The sequence below is a fragment of the Euprymna scolopes genome, chromosome 2 (assembly GCF_053919585.1).
Source record: "Euprymna scolopes isolate OS-2025 chromosome 2, ASM5391958v1, whole genome shotgun sequence".
NCBI lineage: Eukaryota > Metazoa > Mollusca > Cephalopoda > Sepiida > Sepiolidae > Euprymna > Euprymna scolopes.
In genome coordinates, this window is record NC_136483.1 from 7,012,653 (window position 1) to 7,032,193 (window position 19,541).

Here is a 19,541-nt window from a genome sequence, read left to right on the forward strand (position 1 = left end):
ATGATGGGGCATTATCATCATAAGTTTCTTTCATTTCATCAAAAGTCTCCTGTGGTGTGTGGCCTTTCTAATACAAAAACCGGATCACTGCTCGATAATCAACAGGCTCCACTTCACACCTGCCTCAGTTCAAACATCTGTAAAACAGAAACCACAATTAGTTCAGAGCTGTAATTTTCCACATAACCCGTAGAGATATAAATCATTGCACACGCAAAATTTCAGCTAGAGCAGACAGCTGGAAGTGGGTCAGGGACATTACTTATCGTATATATATATATATATATATATATATATATATATATATATATATATATATATATGAATATATGGAAGTTTTAAAAGCCAAACACAATGCGAATTATTTATAGTATTCCGAATTTTACTGGGTTTATATAATTGAAAAATCAGTAATCTTTCAGATACCAATTAATTATAATAATTTTGTAGCAATATATATATATATATATATATATATATATATATATATATATATATATATATATATATATATATATATATATATATATAAATTAGTCCGGCCAATAACAATTTTGATATTTTCATATTTAAATTATTGGAAAAAATTTTGGAAATAGTTTTAACGCGTTTGTTTAGCGTAATCTGCAGAAAGTTGATAAACAATTTAAAATGTAAAATATCGTTTCACTATCCGTTCTGATGATAAAAGACTTTCACAAAAAGTGATAGGATTTTTGTTCTCATGCTTGAGTGTATCTCCTTCCTTTCTTTATTTATTAGTAGAATTTTCACTTAATTTTGATTTTAAGATTTTAATTTCTTTCTACTCTTGTTTCCGTTTTAATATGTTGGGATACCCATAACATTTATTATTGGATAATTATAAATTATTTATATGGCTAATTCTAACATTCCGGATACTTTAAATTCCTTGTCTGGTTTAAGTTAGAGTTTTCTGGATCGTTCTCAGTCAACGCTCCTATATATATAGGAGCATAAATAAATAACGATCAATGACTCCCTAATGTTTTTATTCATATTATACGCAAAATGCCCTTGCGCAATAAACGTGTTTAACCAAATGGTTAAACACATTTATTGCGCAAGGGCATTTGTTGATAAAAGGAGCGTTATTTATGAATAAAGATAAGGTGTTTTTAGTGTTTCTATTTATTTGTCTCCCTACGAAGGCAGAGTTAGATAAAGGATCGGTTTTTAATGTGGGAAAATCCAGTTCCCCAAAAGGGGATATTCTGGATAGGCACCAGAGTAAAAATGGTCTTAGTCATGAAGGATTTCTTCTGCACTGACCAAGTGTAGCACGAGAACAGATATTACACTGTGATCCTAAGTATTTCTTATTGTTGTTGGTCTCGTAGTAAAGTTTGATATTGTTTTATATGTTCATTTGCGATGAAAGGAATTGTGTGTGTGTTTTATAGTGTCGGTTCTGAGTTGTGTGTGGAGGTGTATGCATGCATATGCATGTGTGTGTTAGTGTGTTTTGCATTTCGTATTTTTGCGTGTGGATATTAAACTCTATTCAATTCGGGAGTAAATTTTGTTCTGATTTTTTTTCCTGTGTACGTAAGTAAAAGTAATTGTTGGTTTGGAAGATGTGCGTTATTTTTAAGTTATTTCCACTGTATGTACGTGTTTTGAAAGTGTTTTCTGATATCTTAATGTTACTCTTATGTACGGCCACTCTATTTCTCAGCTTTTGGGTGGTGCCTATATTATGTTTGTTGCATGCTGTGCATCTTAGTGCATACATTACATTACTGGAGGTGTGTGTTTGTGTAAATATATATATATATATGTGTGTGTGTGTATGTGTATGTATGTATGTGTGTGTCAGGCCATCTCATATGCTACTGGTACCAGGTAACCCAGTACTACCTGCCTCATGGTTGGGTCACCGGCGACTAAACTTGTCCCCCCACCAAACTTGTTTGGTGAGGAAGGTGGCTAGTCTAGGGATAAAAAACAATACCTTCCAAAAGGCAAATGAACCTTTTTTCGGGATCAACGGTTAACCAGCACCGTGTGTGCTTGTGTGTATGTATGTGTGTGTTGGGGTGGAGAGGGTTCCCATAAGCCGTGGTGAAGGCAATCTTTCTAGGAGAAGCACATCTCTGATTAAAAAACATGAGGCGGGAGACCAGTACCCGCATTAAGCTGGTCTGCAGTTTAACTTGTTGCTGGCTATCTTGCTCTTGCTTGTTGCTGGATCTCAACATTTTGAACCGAGAGAGAGATTAGCTGTTGTACAAAGCTAAGACTCTGTAACATCATCTGTGTATAGATACTCGGCTTGTCTATAAAAATGGTCCTGTGGCGATGGAAGTGAATTTTGGGCTCATGGACTTTAAGTGTCTGAGGGAGTGGCACTCGTTTGACAAGATGTTGCAATCATCAATCATCATGTATGCATGCATGTATCCAATATATTATTTATTATTTGCAATGTTGCGGATGTATAGGAAACAAAAATGACTTTTTGTGTGAAAATCTGACGAACGTGATATTAGACAATTTCTCAGTATTTTGCCAAATATATAAACCAAAAATAACTTTCACTGGAAAACAATAAGCGTTATTGTATGACTAAGACTCAACGAAGACGTAATTTGATATTTAGGTGGATTCTCATTTTTAAGTGCGTAGAGAATGTTTTGCTTTACTCGTGTAACGAAAAACTCGTGATTGTATAATTACATACGCAAATATCGGTGTTCCTTTCTCTCGTTTTCTTTTATGTTCGTTCTTAGGAACTCTGGAATAGTTTTGATTTGGGGACAAACGAACGCGGTTACACAACTCGTTATAACAATCGGTAGGTGTTCCGTGTGATGAAACTCATAAGGATTATGTAGGACTCCAAATAGGTAATTTCGCGATCGGAAACACAACTGTTTTCACAGTCCATATATATAATACATATGAAATACGTATGCACACATTCTGACGTAGTCTTTACTTGCATTAATAATATCTTTTTAGGAATATTATACATAAGCACAATAATATCGCTTGCCGGGGAAAGTTGCTTGGTTGTCCGTTTCGTGATATTTTATAGAGCACAGTCGGAGAATGCTAAATAACCTGAACGAGTATTGTTATGGTCTTTATTGATATTTGAAAAATATGTATCCAGGCGAAATGTATTTTTACAGAAAAATATCAATGTTAGAAATATGTATTGGGAATCTTAGATGATTTTGTTATGGTACTATGTGATCTTAATGCAACGTGTACTTGCTACATAATGAGATAGTTTAGAAAAGACACGTGCAGATGTAGTTTAGAGTTTGAAAGATTGAGAAGTTATAGACTCCAAGTTTCGAAGCTAGGAGAGATGCGATATTAGAAAAATGTGGAACATACGACATCTTGTAGTTCCGATAAAAAATAAAGGTATATAATAATATAACTCTGATTTGGCGCTTTTTTCCGTAGAAACCTTCAATTAAAGACCAATTGAGAAAGAGAAACTAGGTGCTCAAGCGTATGTTATGTATTACCACGCAGTAAATAAACGGTCTTTATATGTGTAACCATCCTTCCACAGCCAGCCAATTAATGAAAATCATTGCAATAATATTAACAATGTATATACACCTCGATAGTTTTCAATGAAATTTTTTTTAAATTTGGCAGGTTATACGGCAACACTAATACAAGGACAGATCTAAAATTTTAAACTAATCTGCACAGTAATAAACAATTGGCAGCCATTTTGGTGATTTGCATTTTTTTTCAGCGTGCCAACTTTATATGAAACCAATGCTAAAATATAGCGAAGTGCTAAAAGATCATCGAAACATTGATTATTCTAGGAATTTGTAAATTGAAAACAACAATAATAAAGAAAAAAAACAACATCAATATGGTTTCAAAGTACAATCAATATTTTATATAATTGCCATTTTTATTGACAAGAGCAAAAAGCCTTTGATCCATTGAATATATCAAATTTTCGATTTCATCTTTAGCAGCAGTTAAAATAGCATTACAGAGGCCATCCTTTGAGTTGTACTGCCTTCCTCCGGAGTAAATATTTTGTTTCAAGATGCTTCATAGATTTTCGATGGGATTTAAATCTGGAGAACAGGCTGGCCATCGCATTATTTTCCCATGTCTGGCAAAATCTCTCTCCAAATATTCAGCGGCTATCCTTGAAGAATAAGACGATGCATTATCATGCATGAATAACATCTTTTTCCGGAATGCCAAATTCTTTTTCTTGTGCCAAGGTTCCAAGTGTTCCTTAATGAAGTCAATGTAGAGTTTGGTGGTAATTTTCACTCCATCTGTGAATCTGAATGGTCCTACCAGCTCATTGCCAATGATTGCAACCCAGAACATCACACCACCCCCTCCTTGTTGACGCCTGATCCTTGGGGACGTAGACCCTCATTATGGTACCATCCTTCCCTCCACCCATCGGGTCCATCAAGGGTCGCTCGACACTCATCGGTGAATAAAACAGTATGTAAAAGTCACCTTCATGTGATCTCTTGCCCACTCCATCCTCTTTTTCTTGTGGATATCCTTTAATTGAGGGCGGACCTCTGGCTTTCCAAATGTTGTAGTCATCCACAGGATACGGCAACGAGTTAATTTGGCCACATCAGGAACACCAGCTTTTTCAAAAACTTGTTTGCTATTTTTAAGTGGGTTATGGAGAACTTCTCTCCTAATCTTGCTCATTGTTTGACGTGGCAAATATGGTTTCTTACGAATTTTCGGGTTAGTACAATATTATTTGATTGTACGCTGATCACGGTGTAATTCTTTGGCAATTTCTAAGGTGGAAATCTTATTATGAAGCCTTTGAACAATTTTAGACCTCTCAGCTTGACTTAAAGCACCTTTACGTCCCATCTTGCATATAAAGTTGGCACGCTGAAAAAACTGCAATGAACTAAAATGGCTGCCCTTTTCTCGCTATTGCGCATATCAGCTTAAAATTTTATATCTACGCATGCGTTAGTGTTGCCGTATAACGTGCGAAGTTTAACGAATTTTTATTAAAAACTATCGGAGTTAGAACAAAAATATCGATTTGCATATAATTCTGGCACGTGGTTTACACATTATATAATTAGAAGATAACAGATACAGTTATAAATATTTATGCACATACATTATTCATGTAACTATATACACACTTGTTATATAAACTAGTATTCAAAAGTGAGCACGTCCCTGGAACGGTTGTTAGGTTCTTGGCACGGCAACTAATTCTCTGGGCGTTAAACACGATGGAACGATAGGCACCCCCTTTCAAACTGGAGTGTTAATACAACCTCGGCCACGTTTGCTTGTGTTTTTTGTGTCTGAGTCTTCTTGGCATCATTACTGACAGGCCTTCATCTAATATATAAAAGCCTATATGTCTGTTTCAACATTTTCACACTCTATCTCCCCCGAAACGAAACGTTTCAGAGCGGCGCTAGGGGCCTAAAATGACTGAGTTTTTATGGGGTGTTTTCTGGGTCTTTAGTCGGAAACTTAGGTTTTAAGGGGTTAAAAGTAGGTCTAAATTAAAAAAAGGAATGCATTTTGTACATTCATCTTTATTTTAAAGTTTTAATTTTTTCTCAGCTCATATGAGTGTCAATACAGTGGAAACGTCATCGACTTTGCATGCTGGAGTTTTGCTTTTGGTTTCAATTCTAGCTGACGGCACCCAAATACTTTATTTGACTTTTGAAATCACAACTCTATTATAAGATATACGAAATCTAGACGAATTAAAATATCATATTTAAGCGTATTTTACGATCGGGAACCCCCCCTCACCCATAAAAGTTTTTTTTCATAAAAATAGAAATGTATTTTATTTAAACATTAAAAGGAGCATGTTAAACCCGAGCAACATACCCGATCCGTCCATCGGTGATTGCTATCCGATATAAAACTACTTGAAATATAATTCCAATAAGTCTCTTCTTTAAAGAGAGATAAAAATTGTTATGATAATTGAGACAGATAGAGAGAGAGGGAGACGGACGGAAACAGATGGGAGAGACAGAGAGAAATCATTATTATATTTTGATTATTTAAACAATTCTGATATCAGCAAGCTGACTTGACTCTCGTATTTGTGCACAAATTTGCATAACCAATTTTGAATCGCACCCGCCGAGTATTAATATCCAAAGTTGTCAGGCTTGAGATTTTAAAATGTGCACTAACCTGGATCTTCATGTCCCCCTGTGAGTACAGTACTTTTCTGATGCAAGTGGCTAAAATGTGAGGAGCTCAATAGCTCCCTCGAAAAAAGCCATTATTAATTTCCCACAAAAGAATATTCTATCATTTCTTTCGTTCATAAATTTCAAAAGTTAAACTAAGTAACGATTTTCAATACATCCTAAAAAGAGAGGAGATGGCCTAAAGTACAATAAGCTAACGAGAAAATCTTTCGAAATCAATATGTATGTATGTATATATGTATATACACACATATATATATATATATATATGTATATATATATATATACATATATATATATATATATGTATATATATAGGAACACACATAATTAGATATTTTACTCAAAATAAAAAAACTGAAAAACATATTGAAAGAAAAAAATGAAAAACGAACAACAATAGTGAATGGATCAAAATGGCTCCCTGAGAAGTGGTTTACAAGAAAAGGTAGATCGAAAACGAGGTTGAAGAAGGAAAACAAATCTATAACGAGGCTTAACAGAAGACAAGAAAATATGGCGTCAGGGGAAATATATAATAAAAAGCGAAACGAAAACAAGAAGATATTGAAGAAATTTCACAATACGATGACTAAAATGAAATAGAGTAAAAGCAAGTAAAATATTTTATTATCAGAGAAATAGTTAATTGTGTTTATGTTCTTTTCTGTCAAAGATCTTTTGTTGTTTCGGCTTATATGCTTAAAGCACGTTTCCTAGCAGAACGAAAGAAAATTCTTCATAAAACTTCGACTCAGCCTGTGGAATATATTCGTTAAAAATAGTAGGGGGCCGTGACCCACGGCACTGCTCCCCTGTCGGAAGTGGAACTTTGTCTTTTGCTTCGTTTCCCATATTTACTCTTTTCGCTCTAAACCAATTTGAGAAAATGTCTTTACTAAGAAAACCTGAAAGGGCCAGCTTTATATATATATATATATATATATATATATATATATATATATATATATATGTGTGTGTGTGTGTGTGTGCGTGTGTGTGTGTGTGTGTTCTCTTTTTAGATTTTACATATTTCTGGTTTCTTCTTTAAGAGAAATTTTCTTTAGTTGAAAATAACCAAAAAATATTTCCATCTATCCGCACCATTTTCTTAATTAATTCTACCGCAAGGGACGAAACAAATTTTTCATCCGAACGATATATATATATATATATATATATATATATATATATATATATATATATATATATATATATATATATATATATATATAAATATAATAAAAAACTTGCTATAAAAATTCATATATATATATGTATATATATATATACAATTTTGCTTATAAATAAATAAATATATATGTATAAATATATGTATATATACATATATACATATATAAATATATATATATGTGTACACATATATATATATATACATAGAGAGAGACAAACACAGGTGTACTCGTATGTGTATGTACATAGATAATTCGCCTTGCATTTTATTGTTATATATTTACACATGCATCACTGAGATGTAAGATAAATGAAATTAACAAAAAGCTTTAAACTAGCAGGTCGTAAGGCGTTGCCCGGTCGCAGAATACGCGTAAATATCATATTTTCATTCAGGAAATTGCCCATTTATTGCTATAGAGCCAATTTTATAGTAATTATAATATTGTGCCTTATATATAGTAGTAATTTAAAAGTTTAAAAATGATTTGGTTGCCAAAGTTTCAAAATAACTTTGTATAATCGAAACCAAACATTTAATGAAGCTCACCACTTATCTAGGCCCGGAAACTACTCGGGGATAAGGGTTATTGCGTGTACAGTAATCATTAGTTTTGGATATTTGATAGGGTGTCTTACTTAAGAGAGCGGTTTGTCAAGAATTTGTTTATGTTGGACTTGAATACATCCAAGTTGTAGTCAGGTAGGATACAGGCAAACGGAAGAGAGTTTCACAGTTGTGCACTTCTAAGAAAGAAGCTCTGCTCATTGAATTTACGTTTGGATTGTCCAGCATTATTCGCTATAATTTTTGTTAAAGCCATATGAAAACTTTTCGAAATACGAGTTGCAGGTACCAAGTTACAAATTTTTATTTTGACAACTTAGAAGTTTTTAGTCTATAAAGTAAATCGGTTTATTTCACAGTTTCGAATAGCACATATATTAAGTTCGACTAAAACTTGTCTGGTAAATATTACTCGATGAAACACAAAAATACAGTCCAGTTCAATTTGATATATAGATTGAGATACTTTACACCAGAGTAAATTAAAGCAAATCAAACTTCAAGGATATATTAAAGATAAAAAATAAAACAAACTTACTAACGAATAAAAATAATTATCACAGATATTAGAATTAACATTCGTGTATATACGAGAAAATATCATTAAGGTATGACGTGTATAAACAGATCGAGAGTTATTGACTCTCATGGTCGTTTGTGTACATCATAGTACGTTATATTGGCGTTAAGTCCTACGGCAGTCGTTCTCTGTATGTTCTGTTTTATTCTCAATACAAATTCCCTTTTAAACCTGTATCATTGTCCGTGCTTACCTTAGTTACCCGGGCCACAACAGTATATCATAATTACAGATACTTTAATTTTATCACTTGATTCCAAATGTCTAAAATATAGGAAATACTTTTAACTGTCATCTAATTTTAGATATTTAATGAAAATATAAGTTTAATTTAAATGCATCTTGATAGTTAAAACAATGACATATATTTTTAAACGTAATAAATATATTAATGTCAATAGATGTACTAAGATTATATAAATTGTATAATGGTAAAGGAATGATTACTAAGGAAAAAGGGATTAAATAATGCACCTGTTGAGGATTTAGAGAAAAGTCATAAGTAGAATTAAATTACTAATATATTTATAAAAATAATAGAAATCGTTCAACAAATAATTAAACATAAACATAAACTAATAAAATATGTAATATCTGTTTCCTAGCAAAACATATTTACAGAAAATATTCTTTTAGAAGTATTGAGCATCTAGGTTTAAAAGTTTATACAGTATGTGACGGTGTACCATGATATATTTCGGGAAAACCACTTTGTCAAGTTGTGGATGTTACAGGCTTATTCAAAACACGCTAGATGAAGAATAAAAATAATAAAAACGACTGTGCTATATACTGCAACAAATATATACTGTTAATAATAATAATTCTTATTTCGTTTATCAATATCTCTCTGAAAAGGGATGGGATTCATTTCCAGAGGATTTCCCTCAATCCCGGTTTAAACCAGGAGGTTCAAAGATGAAGGGGTTTCCTAAGGATGTTGGTGGTATCTACAATAGCAGAGGTATGAAGGCCGCCTACACCATCGGGGATTATCTCCAGAGCCATGTGTTACAAGAACAGGTCCCCGGCTCTTGTAAGTAGAAAAACATTCAATAAATAAAAATGAGATAGGATAGACCGAGAATTTGGAATTAAGATTGTTTAGTTTTATTATAAAATAGCAGATATGTTCATTTGAATAGGAATTGGATGTAAAACATGGATCATAATTGCTCCACTTCTCATTCTCCTTCTTTCTCACATTCATGTCCCAGGGTAATGAAAAGTCTACAATCTGCCAGTTTTTTGAGACTTTGTCAATGGCGACCAAATCCGGAAGATTATGTTCTAATTGCTTGGTCGTTATGACACTTTTGTCCCACCATACCTCTACCTTGCCATCCTCACTTGTTCTCACTTCATCAGGCACCTCCTCAAACTATTTTCAAGCACACTTCACCCCAACCCTCTTACACACTTCTCAATAGATCCGGAGTCCCATGCGATCGTGTATTTTGCGGTACTCTCTCTAGGCGAGTCCACTACACCCTGCTGCAAGGTGAGCAATTGACTCTGAGGTCTTACCACAAATTCGGCATTCTGCAGCAATTTCCTCTCTTAGAACCACTCTTTTGAACAATCGTGTTCCTAATGCCTACTCTTGTGCTGCACATACAAAAGTTTCAGTACTCTTAGCCAGATACCCAGCTCTAAGCCATTGCCATGATCTTTCATCAGCTACTTCTGCTATATCCTTTCCATGCATTTTCTTCCTAGCCAGTTCCTAATAATAATAATAATAATAATAATAATAATAATAATAATAATAATAATAATATACATTTACTGAGGAAGCAAGGATTTGAGGCGTGTTATCTATTAATTATATTTCATTTTAATATTTATTATAAATTTAATTATATAAAGCATAGATACAGGACTTAACCCTCATGCCATCTAAAGTACCCAGAGCTTGCGCAACCACATTTCTAACTTTATCTTAATATCAAGCAATTCTGTAACGCGTTATCCTATTCCTAAGCCAACATATAAATAAAAAAATGTCTAAATTTAAAGGAAAAATATTAAACCATATCTTACCTCCTTCCAACTTACCTGTTGCAAATATAGCTGCTTCCACTACATTAACCTTTACTCGCCCGTCTCCAGTAACAATGTAATAGCAATGCCCCTTAATCACTTTGAGGAGTGTAATTTTTCAGTAGATATATAACATTTACATACTAACCTAGTAACATTAACTACCCACGCAGGATCGCAGAAATACAGGCGCGGGGCAAACCCTCTCGGTGCTGATGGACCCGTAGATCTTCCCAGGTCATCCGTCTAGGAGAAGAAAAACTCTGAAGCTATACTTAAGGGAGGGGGTCCCTCCAGTCTTGGATGACATCATTCCTACAGCTGGTGACTCAAACAAATTACCGATCTGCAACCTAAACTGCTTAAGGAGTAGATAGGCACTGTCTATCACCGGGCTTCCATACTCCTTCTTTGCCTATTAGCCGTAGATCGAAGCACAGGGATTCGACAGAAACACTCAGGGGTCGATCTTGTTTCCTAACTAGGACAACGAACGCCGTTTTCCCCCTCTCCCGACACATCCCACGCCCCTCTAAACTGGGCACTTGGGAGTGCTTGAACGCCATAATACCAGTACAAGTTGATTGGGTTGACCATCGTCTGATGGGTTGAGGGTACCGGATTGACAGTTCCAGACTGGTAGTACAGGAGTCCTAACTCTTTGGTAACGCTTAGAAATTAGGAACCAGTTTAATAATATCGAGATGTTTGTAATGCCATGTCGCGCATGGAAAGGGACCCTGCACTCATCCCCGGTGGCCTTTCCTGAGGCCACAGTCCTAGTAGATGGAAGGTCAGCTGATGGTCTACTTGTGTTGCATAGCTGGTATTCTACATAACCACTTGTTTAGCACTCCTTACCTAAACGGAAACTCTTTAAAAAAATGACAGTACAATCTAAAATTAGGCTTAAACCAGGACAAAACTCAAGCAAAATCAAATTGCCTCCTCCCTTGAGGCTTGCATTTACGTGGGCTTAGAACTAATTTAAATAATGTTGAAGCATTTCTTCTAACAAACACCCCGGGTATCTTAGCACTAAGTGAGACTAACCTACACTCCTCCATCCCATCTAACAACTTTAACACGGCCGGATATCTTCCACTCCGACGTAAGGACTCTGACAGACATATGCACAGGCTTCGAGTCTAAATTCGTAACACCTTCCACTTGGCTAGAGAAGCAAAACTAGAATCGGACGATCAAGTCTTTATGTGCTTTAGACTTAACATGCAACATAGCATTAGTTACTTTTATTTTCCCTACCGCTCTCCCTCAACACATGACTGTACCCTAATGAACAATGTCTCTGACAGCATAGATACAGCACTTTCCCTCGACACTAGCGACCAAGTGCATGTATTTGGAGACTTCAATGTCCACCACAGCAACTGGCTTGAGTTTTCTACTTACACAGACGCAGCTGGTGGCACAACACATAGCTTCTCTATAACTCATTCCCTATCACAGATGGTTACGTTTCCAACCCGTTTCCCTGATCAGCATGAACAACACGCATCATTTAGATCTGTTTCTGGCCACAGTTCCTGAGGATTGTGTTACGAACGCCCATAGCCCACTTGGGAATGCTGATCATGTAGTGATAATAGTTGAAATCGCCCTTAACTCTAGAGTCAAACGGAAGAGCCATTGCTTAAAACAATAAGATATAAAAAAGGCTGACTGGGAAGCCAATAGGGATCTCATCAGAGACGCCCCATCAGGAAATATCTTTTCACTTCCTGCAAATGAGACCACTGAATGGTTCAAAACAGCAATTGAAGCACCTGTTCCCACGCGGAAATTTTAGAGCAAGCCCCACTCTCCCTAATTGTTTATTTCCACATGTGCAGCTGCTACCGCGCAAAGACAGCACGCGTACCGCAGATAAAACCAACGTAAATCCAGTTCAAACAGACAGACGTATATAGAAGCCAGAAGCAACAGTGTAGTAAATAATGGGCAATCAACAATTCCCCCAATATCCAACGATCATGAGGTTGTTTGCTCAGCAACCGAGAAGGCTAACATACTTGGGAGTCCGTTTGCCTCAAACTCCACACTGGACCCTGCTAACTACCCTTTCCCGGACCTTCCTTTTCGGACAGACGCCACACTAAACCATCTGAGAATCACCTCATCTCAGGTGCATGCTATCATAAAAAAATCTTGATATTTCAAAAGCATCTGGACCTGGCCTCATCCCGGTTGTGCTATTAAAAAAGTGCTCCGCCGAAGTAGCCCCAATCCTCTCCAAACTTTACAACAAATACCTTAATGAATTTTGCTTTCTTGCCTGCTGGAAAACTGCTTCGGTGGTACCAGTTGTCAAGAACTCTGGCGAAAGAACTGACCCAGTAAATTACTGCCCCATTAGCCTCCTCCCCTTTTTTGCCAAAATATTTGAGTCCATAATTAACCAAGCTCTAGTCCATCACCTTACAGATGCTAAACTTCTGGCCGACCAACCATATGAATTTAGGCAAGCCCGTTCCACTGCAGATATTTTAACTGTAATTTCCTAGCGTATATACCATTCACTTGACAAAGCAGGGGAGGGTAAAACGGTAGCTCTAGACATATCTAAGGCTTTTGACAGGGTATGGCATGAAGGAAAATCAGGAAAATCAGGAAAATCAGATCATACGGGTATATCTGGAAGAATACTTAACATAATTAAATCCTTCTTAGATAAGAGAAAAATCCAGGTGTTCCTCGATGGTCGTACATTTAAACAATATGATATAAATGCGGGAGTACCTCAGGGGTCTATCCTTAAGCTTCTACTATTGTCTGTGAGATGGCTATATATTCTGATGACATCACGCTTTATAACAGACACGACAGGAAAACAAATGAACACATATCTGCAGAAATGGCAGAAACACTAGAGAATGACCTCATATCTGTAGTGGAATGGGGACAAAAATGGATGGTCACATTCTATGCTGCCAAAACTAAACTTGTTTCTCCTTTTTATATGCTTCTCTACCACCAGTAGCAATGGCCAAAGGCTCCTTATCTGAAAGATAATCTTTAGACTCCTCGGCTTAACGTTCACAGGAAAATGAGTTGGAACAATTACATTGACAGCATTGCTAGAACCGCTAGGGCCTCTCTACCGTGCTAGAAAGCTACTAACGCCCGAAAGTATCCTGTACCTCTATAAGACTACCATTCGCCCATGTATGGAGTATTGTTGTCATATTTAGGCTGGTGCATCTGCTACTAGTCTCTCACTCCTAGACAAGGTTTAAAAGAGAGTCGCCAACGTAATAGGTCCTGAACTGTCATCTAAACTTCAACTTCTGTCTCCTCGACGAAATGTAGCATCCCTCTGCTTGTTCTACAAGTAATTTAACGGTGAATGTTCCCACGAACTGCAAGCACTTTTACCCCCTCTACGTAAATAACCCCGACAAACCCAAAAGGAGTACAATCCCACCACTTCACAGTAGAGATCCCTAGATATAAGAGAGCCTTCTACTCCAGTAGTCTCTTCCCCAGAAGCGCTAGATTTTGGAATTCCCTTCCAGGTTCTTGCTTCGCCAACTGTACTGACATGCAGAAGTTCAAGTGTAACGTGAACCGACATCTTGCTGCCCAACTTCCCACCTAGTATCCATGTAGCCTCTGTCCCTAATAGTATCCCCCTATATCAAAGTGGCAATGTGCCTTGTTAAGGTTGAAAATGTAATTAAAAATATCTGATAACATGATTTATTGGTATTTTGATTCACCGCAAAATATCTGTGCAATTATTTTCACAACTATATTGGGGGATATGTGTAGCGTGTTTAAAGTGATTAAAATTTTTTTTTAATCTTATAGTTTGATGTTTATGTGCTTTTTAATGTATTTATCCATTTTTGAAATAATTTAGTGGTTTACTTATTTGGTGAAACAACTTGGTCTATGTAATCAAGTGGGTGGCTTGAATGGGTTAAGTATGGAGAGAAATGAGGGAGGAGAGGGAGGATAGGAGTAGGACTGTTGACCATCTGTTGAAATTTTAATCTGAATGCAGGTAAGAAGATTGCACGACAGAGGTGAGAATTAAGGGATGAATACATGGCAATTTGTGTTATATTCATAATAATTAATTTTATTCTTTATACCTTCTACCATTTTTATTTAAACTTTAAGCGAGTATAACAGTTTCTTCTTCTTGCACAATTATACATAAATACTGATTAAAATAACCAAATTACAATTATGTATATATATATATATATATATATATATATATATATTATTGCTTTATTTCTGAAGGGTCTTTTGCTATTTACATTATTATTTTCAATTTGATATTTCAATTTTAATAAATTAATTACTTTATTTATTTATTGCCACGAGTAATGATGAGAGTTCATATAGAAACGTTTTAATTTGAATAAAATAAAATACGCATCAAGTGCACTTGAAAGCCAAATCACAACGTAATATTAGGAAAATAATAAAATATTTTACTTGTTTGAAATTTATCACAAATATATTTCAGAGGTATACTCGCATCCTTGACGTTATTCTCGCGTCGTATTCGCACAGTTTACACATTTCAAAATACAACCGCAAGATACAACGCGCGGCTCTTTACAAACAGAGTTCTTTCTCCAACTTCACAACATGGCAAGGAAGAAGAAAAGGAAAAAAGCAACAAAGCAACTCACTGAAGATGGAGTATACCTCTGAAATATATTTGTGATAAATTTCAAACAAGTAAAATATTTGTTTATTTTCCTTATACTACATTGTGATTTAGTTTTCAAGCGCACTTGATGTGTATTTTATTTTATTCATTGAAATATTGATCAATTGCAGTAAAATAAAGTGGAAACAATGCAAGGTCAAATTTAGATATAGATTCATGGTGTTCCCTATTTTACTCCACGACATTACAAAAGCAATGACCGCTGCAAAGAAAATACCACTTAATTCGGCATCTATTAAATAAAATGTCCGATATTTTATATTTGGGAAAGGGCTATACATATCAAATACACACGAACAATGATTACTAATAATTTCACCCATTTAAACCGCAATCTCCTGAAGACTTAATCTTCTTTGAATTGTTTGATGCGCAGAAATCAGAAGTTCACAGTATTAATGTTGCAGAACCTCGGGAGCCAATCCTGAGCCCAACTCCCTTCCTGACTTACATAAATGGTCTTTCAAATCACACCCTAAGATCATTTTTAGACATTTATGCTGACTACACTACCATCTATGGTAACAGATCAAAGACCGTAAACGACCAAGTTCTCTCTGATTCTCTCTCCTCTTATATTGATCACGTGGTGCAATGGAGAAAAAGGTGGCTGGTTACTTTGAATACATCAAAAACAAAGCTTCTATCTTTCCATCACCACCGTCGTGATCCCCGTCTGGCATCAATCGAAATGAATGGCTCTCGTCTTGGAGAGACTCCATGTTTTGACAAGCTTCTGGATCTGAACTTTACTTCTGATCTGAGATGGAACACGTATATCAAATCCGTTGCCAAGGCTGCCGGAAATGTGTGGATTGTTCAACCACTCCAGTAGATGCCTCACTGCTGATGCAATTCTCTACCTGCATAAGAGACAAGTACGTTCAAGAATAGGGCACTATTGCCACATCTGGGCAGTAGCTGCTAGAAGCAGCTTATTCTGTCTTGACATAGTTCCAAATTGACTTAGTAGCCTAGTGGAGGATGCCCTTTTCTCTTCCCTGCAAACTTTTTCACACAAAAGAGACGTTGCGAGCTTGTCTCTGCTTTATCGTTATTTCCATGGCAAGTGCAAATCTGAGCTCCAATCTATGCTTCATATCCCGACTTTCACAAAAAACACCTGTCCAGCTGAAACCACTTTCAATAATCCCCCCGCTCTTTATCTGTGTCTAAACCTGAACGTAGATTCAATGAAAAAAGCTTCTTTCTTAGAACTGCACACGTGTGGAACTCTGTTTCGTTTTCCTGCTTTCCAACTGACTACAATATGGTGGCCTTCAAGTCCAATGTGAAAACATTCTTTAATCGGATTTACCAAATTTCTACTACAAACGATTAGTACAATATTGTACCACTGACTACTGTATACTCCTAAGATTTATCCTCGAGGTACCTCGTAGCCTTGATAAATGGTGATACCTTTGTAAAAAAAGGTACATTAAAAGTGCTCTCATACTTTTTACATCATCATCTAACGCTGACCTTTAATTGTCTCTTACTATATAAAGCAAGTCTAACAATGTAATATATATATATATGTATATATATATATATATATATATATATATATATATATATATACTCCTATAAATCTGCTTTTCTTTTGTGTGTATTGATATTCATATTAAAAACCCTCTTGTCTATTTATTTAAAAAGAAAATACAATTTTCTTATATATGGGTTCTGGAAATGTGTTCACTAGCAAAAGATCTAGCTAATTTGCATATTAATTAAACATTCATTTTAATTAATTCCCTATTAGTTTTGTCGGATTTCTCATGGGATGATCATCTACAGTTAATTATTACGTGTAATTATATTCATGCAGATATTCTACATGATTTATACTTGCATAATATTTGCGTAAAATCTTTACAATAAACAAAAATTGTTTCCATATATATTGATGTATACGTATATATTTTGTAATCTATTAGTCTATCTAGCTATGTATCGATGAAAGTGAAAGTGTCTGTGTGTCTGTATGTCTGTGTACATTTCCCTACGAAATAACTCTGGCAATTTTAATTCTACATACTCGAAATTTGATATACAGGCTACTGAGATTTTGGAAAATCTTTGTGATCGGTTTCGGCCGGAAATTTGGCTGTTAAGGGGTCAAAGTTCAACGAGTTGACCTTTGACAACTCTAACAAACTCCTCCCAAAATTTTGGGTCTAAACACTTGACATTTTAGATATAGGTTCCTTGGACATGGATCTAACTTAATATCTTCATTTGAGCCCAAAATAATAAATGTTAAGGGGTCATAATAGGGATCAAAGTTTTAAAAATTATTTGACTTCTGCAGTCTTTACCAAATTACTCAGATAATTTCTGGTCTAAACATTTGAAATATTTCAGAAAGGGTATTAAGAGATAGGACGTCGTCGATTCTGGTCCATTCTGAAACATCTCGTCTTGGAGGGAGACTGGTACCTGTTTATGGGGACGAAGATTCAATTCACTCCAAGACAAGGAATTGGTTTTATAGCTTTTTTTTATTTCACTTTCAAGATGTCCTGCAGAAGTATGGAAATCGAAACTCTGGCTTGTGTGGTTCTGTTCTACACACGTCAGCGTCCCCCCAGTGGAGGAGAGGAGACACCGGTGAAGCCTCCGTCGTCTTCTAAGTCTATAGTAAATCTCTACGATTCAGCTAACCTGATCACGTGACTCACACGCAATCCGATCAGCTGACCTTGACTTCCGGTCAACGTGTCTCAATATAGTTTACACATCTCTCTCTCTCTCTCTATCTCTCTCTATCTCTATCTATCTCTATCTCTATCTCGTCATTCTATAACAATATGGTAAGCTTTTTCATCGGTTTCGGTCAAACATTTTTAGTAACCAATATATAAATGTATGTTTGCATGTTTGCCCAACACTTTTGACAGAGGCGACGGATTTTACCAAGATTTTATCGCTTCTGAAATCCCACCTTTCATACGACAAATATCGAAAAATTGGCTAAAAAATATTAATATTTTAACCTTAAACTGGGCACTTTTCTACAGGGGGTCGCTTTTTTCGCCGATATTTTTCAAAGTAATCCTCTCTTTTCGGTTGTCTAGCCTAAATTTTAAAAATGTCACTTCCGGTTTGGCGGTAATCGTAACAGAATACACGTCAGGTTTTTTTTCTCCGTTCTTTTCATTTTCGGTACGGGTATGAGCCTGCCTTCCTACTACCACTTTTTTTTTTTGCTCAACATACACTTCCAAACACCCGGGCAACACCCGGCTGAAATGCTGGTATATCTATAAAAGTGAACGTGTCTGTGTGTGTGTATCTGTCTGTATGTCTGTGTACATTTCTCTTGGCTATAACTCTGTCAATTTTCAGTCTACAGACTCGAAATTTGATATACAGGGTACTGAGATTTGGGAAAATCTTTGTAATCGTTTTTTGGCCAGCTATTTGGCTGCTAAATGGGTCAATGTTTAACGATTTGACCTTTGAGAACTCTACCGAAATCATCCGCCAATTTTGAGTATAAACAATTGAAATTTTAGATATAGATTCCTTGGACATGGATCTAACTTAATAAATTAATTTTAGCCCTAAACAATAAATATTAAGGGGTCATAATAGAGGTCATAATGGGGGTCAAAGTTTTACAAAATTGACCGTTTTCTTTTGCTCAACATACACCTCCAAACACCCGGGCAATGCCGAGCTGAAATGCTAGTTATATATATATAAAAGTGAATGTGTCTGTGTGTGTATGTGTGTGTGTGTACATTTTCTTACGCAATATCTCTGTCAATTTTCAGTCTACAGACTCGAAATTTGATGTGCGGGTTACTGAGATTTGGAAGAATCTTTGTAATCAGTTTTCGGGCAGAAATATGACTGTTCAGGGGTACAAATTCAACGATTAGACCTTTGACAACTCTACCAAACTCCTCCGTCAATTTTGGGTATAAACACTTGAAATTTTAGATATAGGTTCCTTGGACATGGATCTAACTTAATAACTTGATTTGAGCCCATGATAATGAATGTTAAAGGGTCATAATATGGGTAAAATTAAAAAAAAAAGTGACGTCTGCGGTCTCTACCAAATTACTCAGACAATTTCTGGTCTAAACATTTGAAATTTTACGTAAAGGGTATTCAGAGATAGGGCAATCATTCTAATCGGTTTGGATCGAACATTTGAACTACTAATATATAAATGCATGTATGTATGTTTGCATGTCCGCTTAAAACATTTCGATATGAGCGACG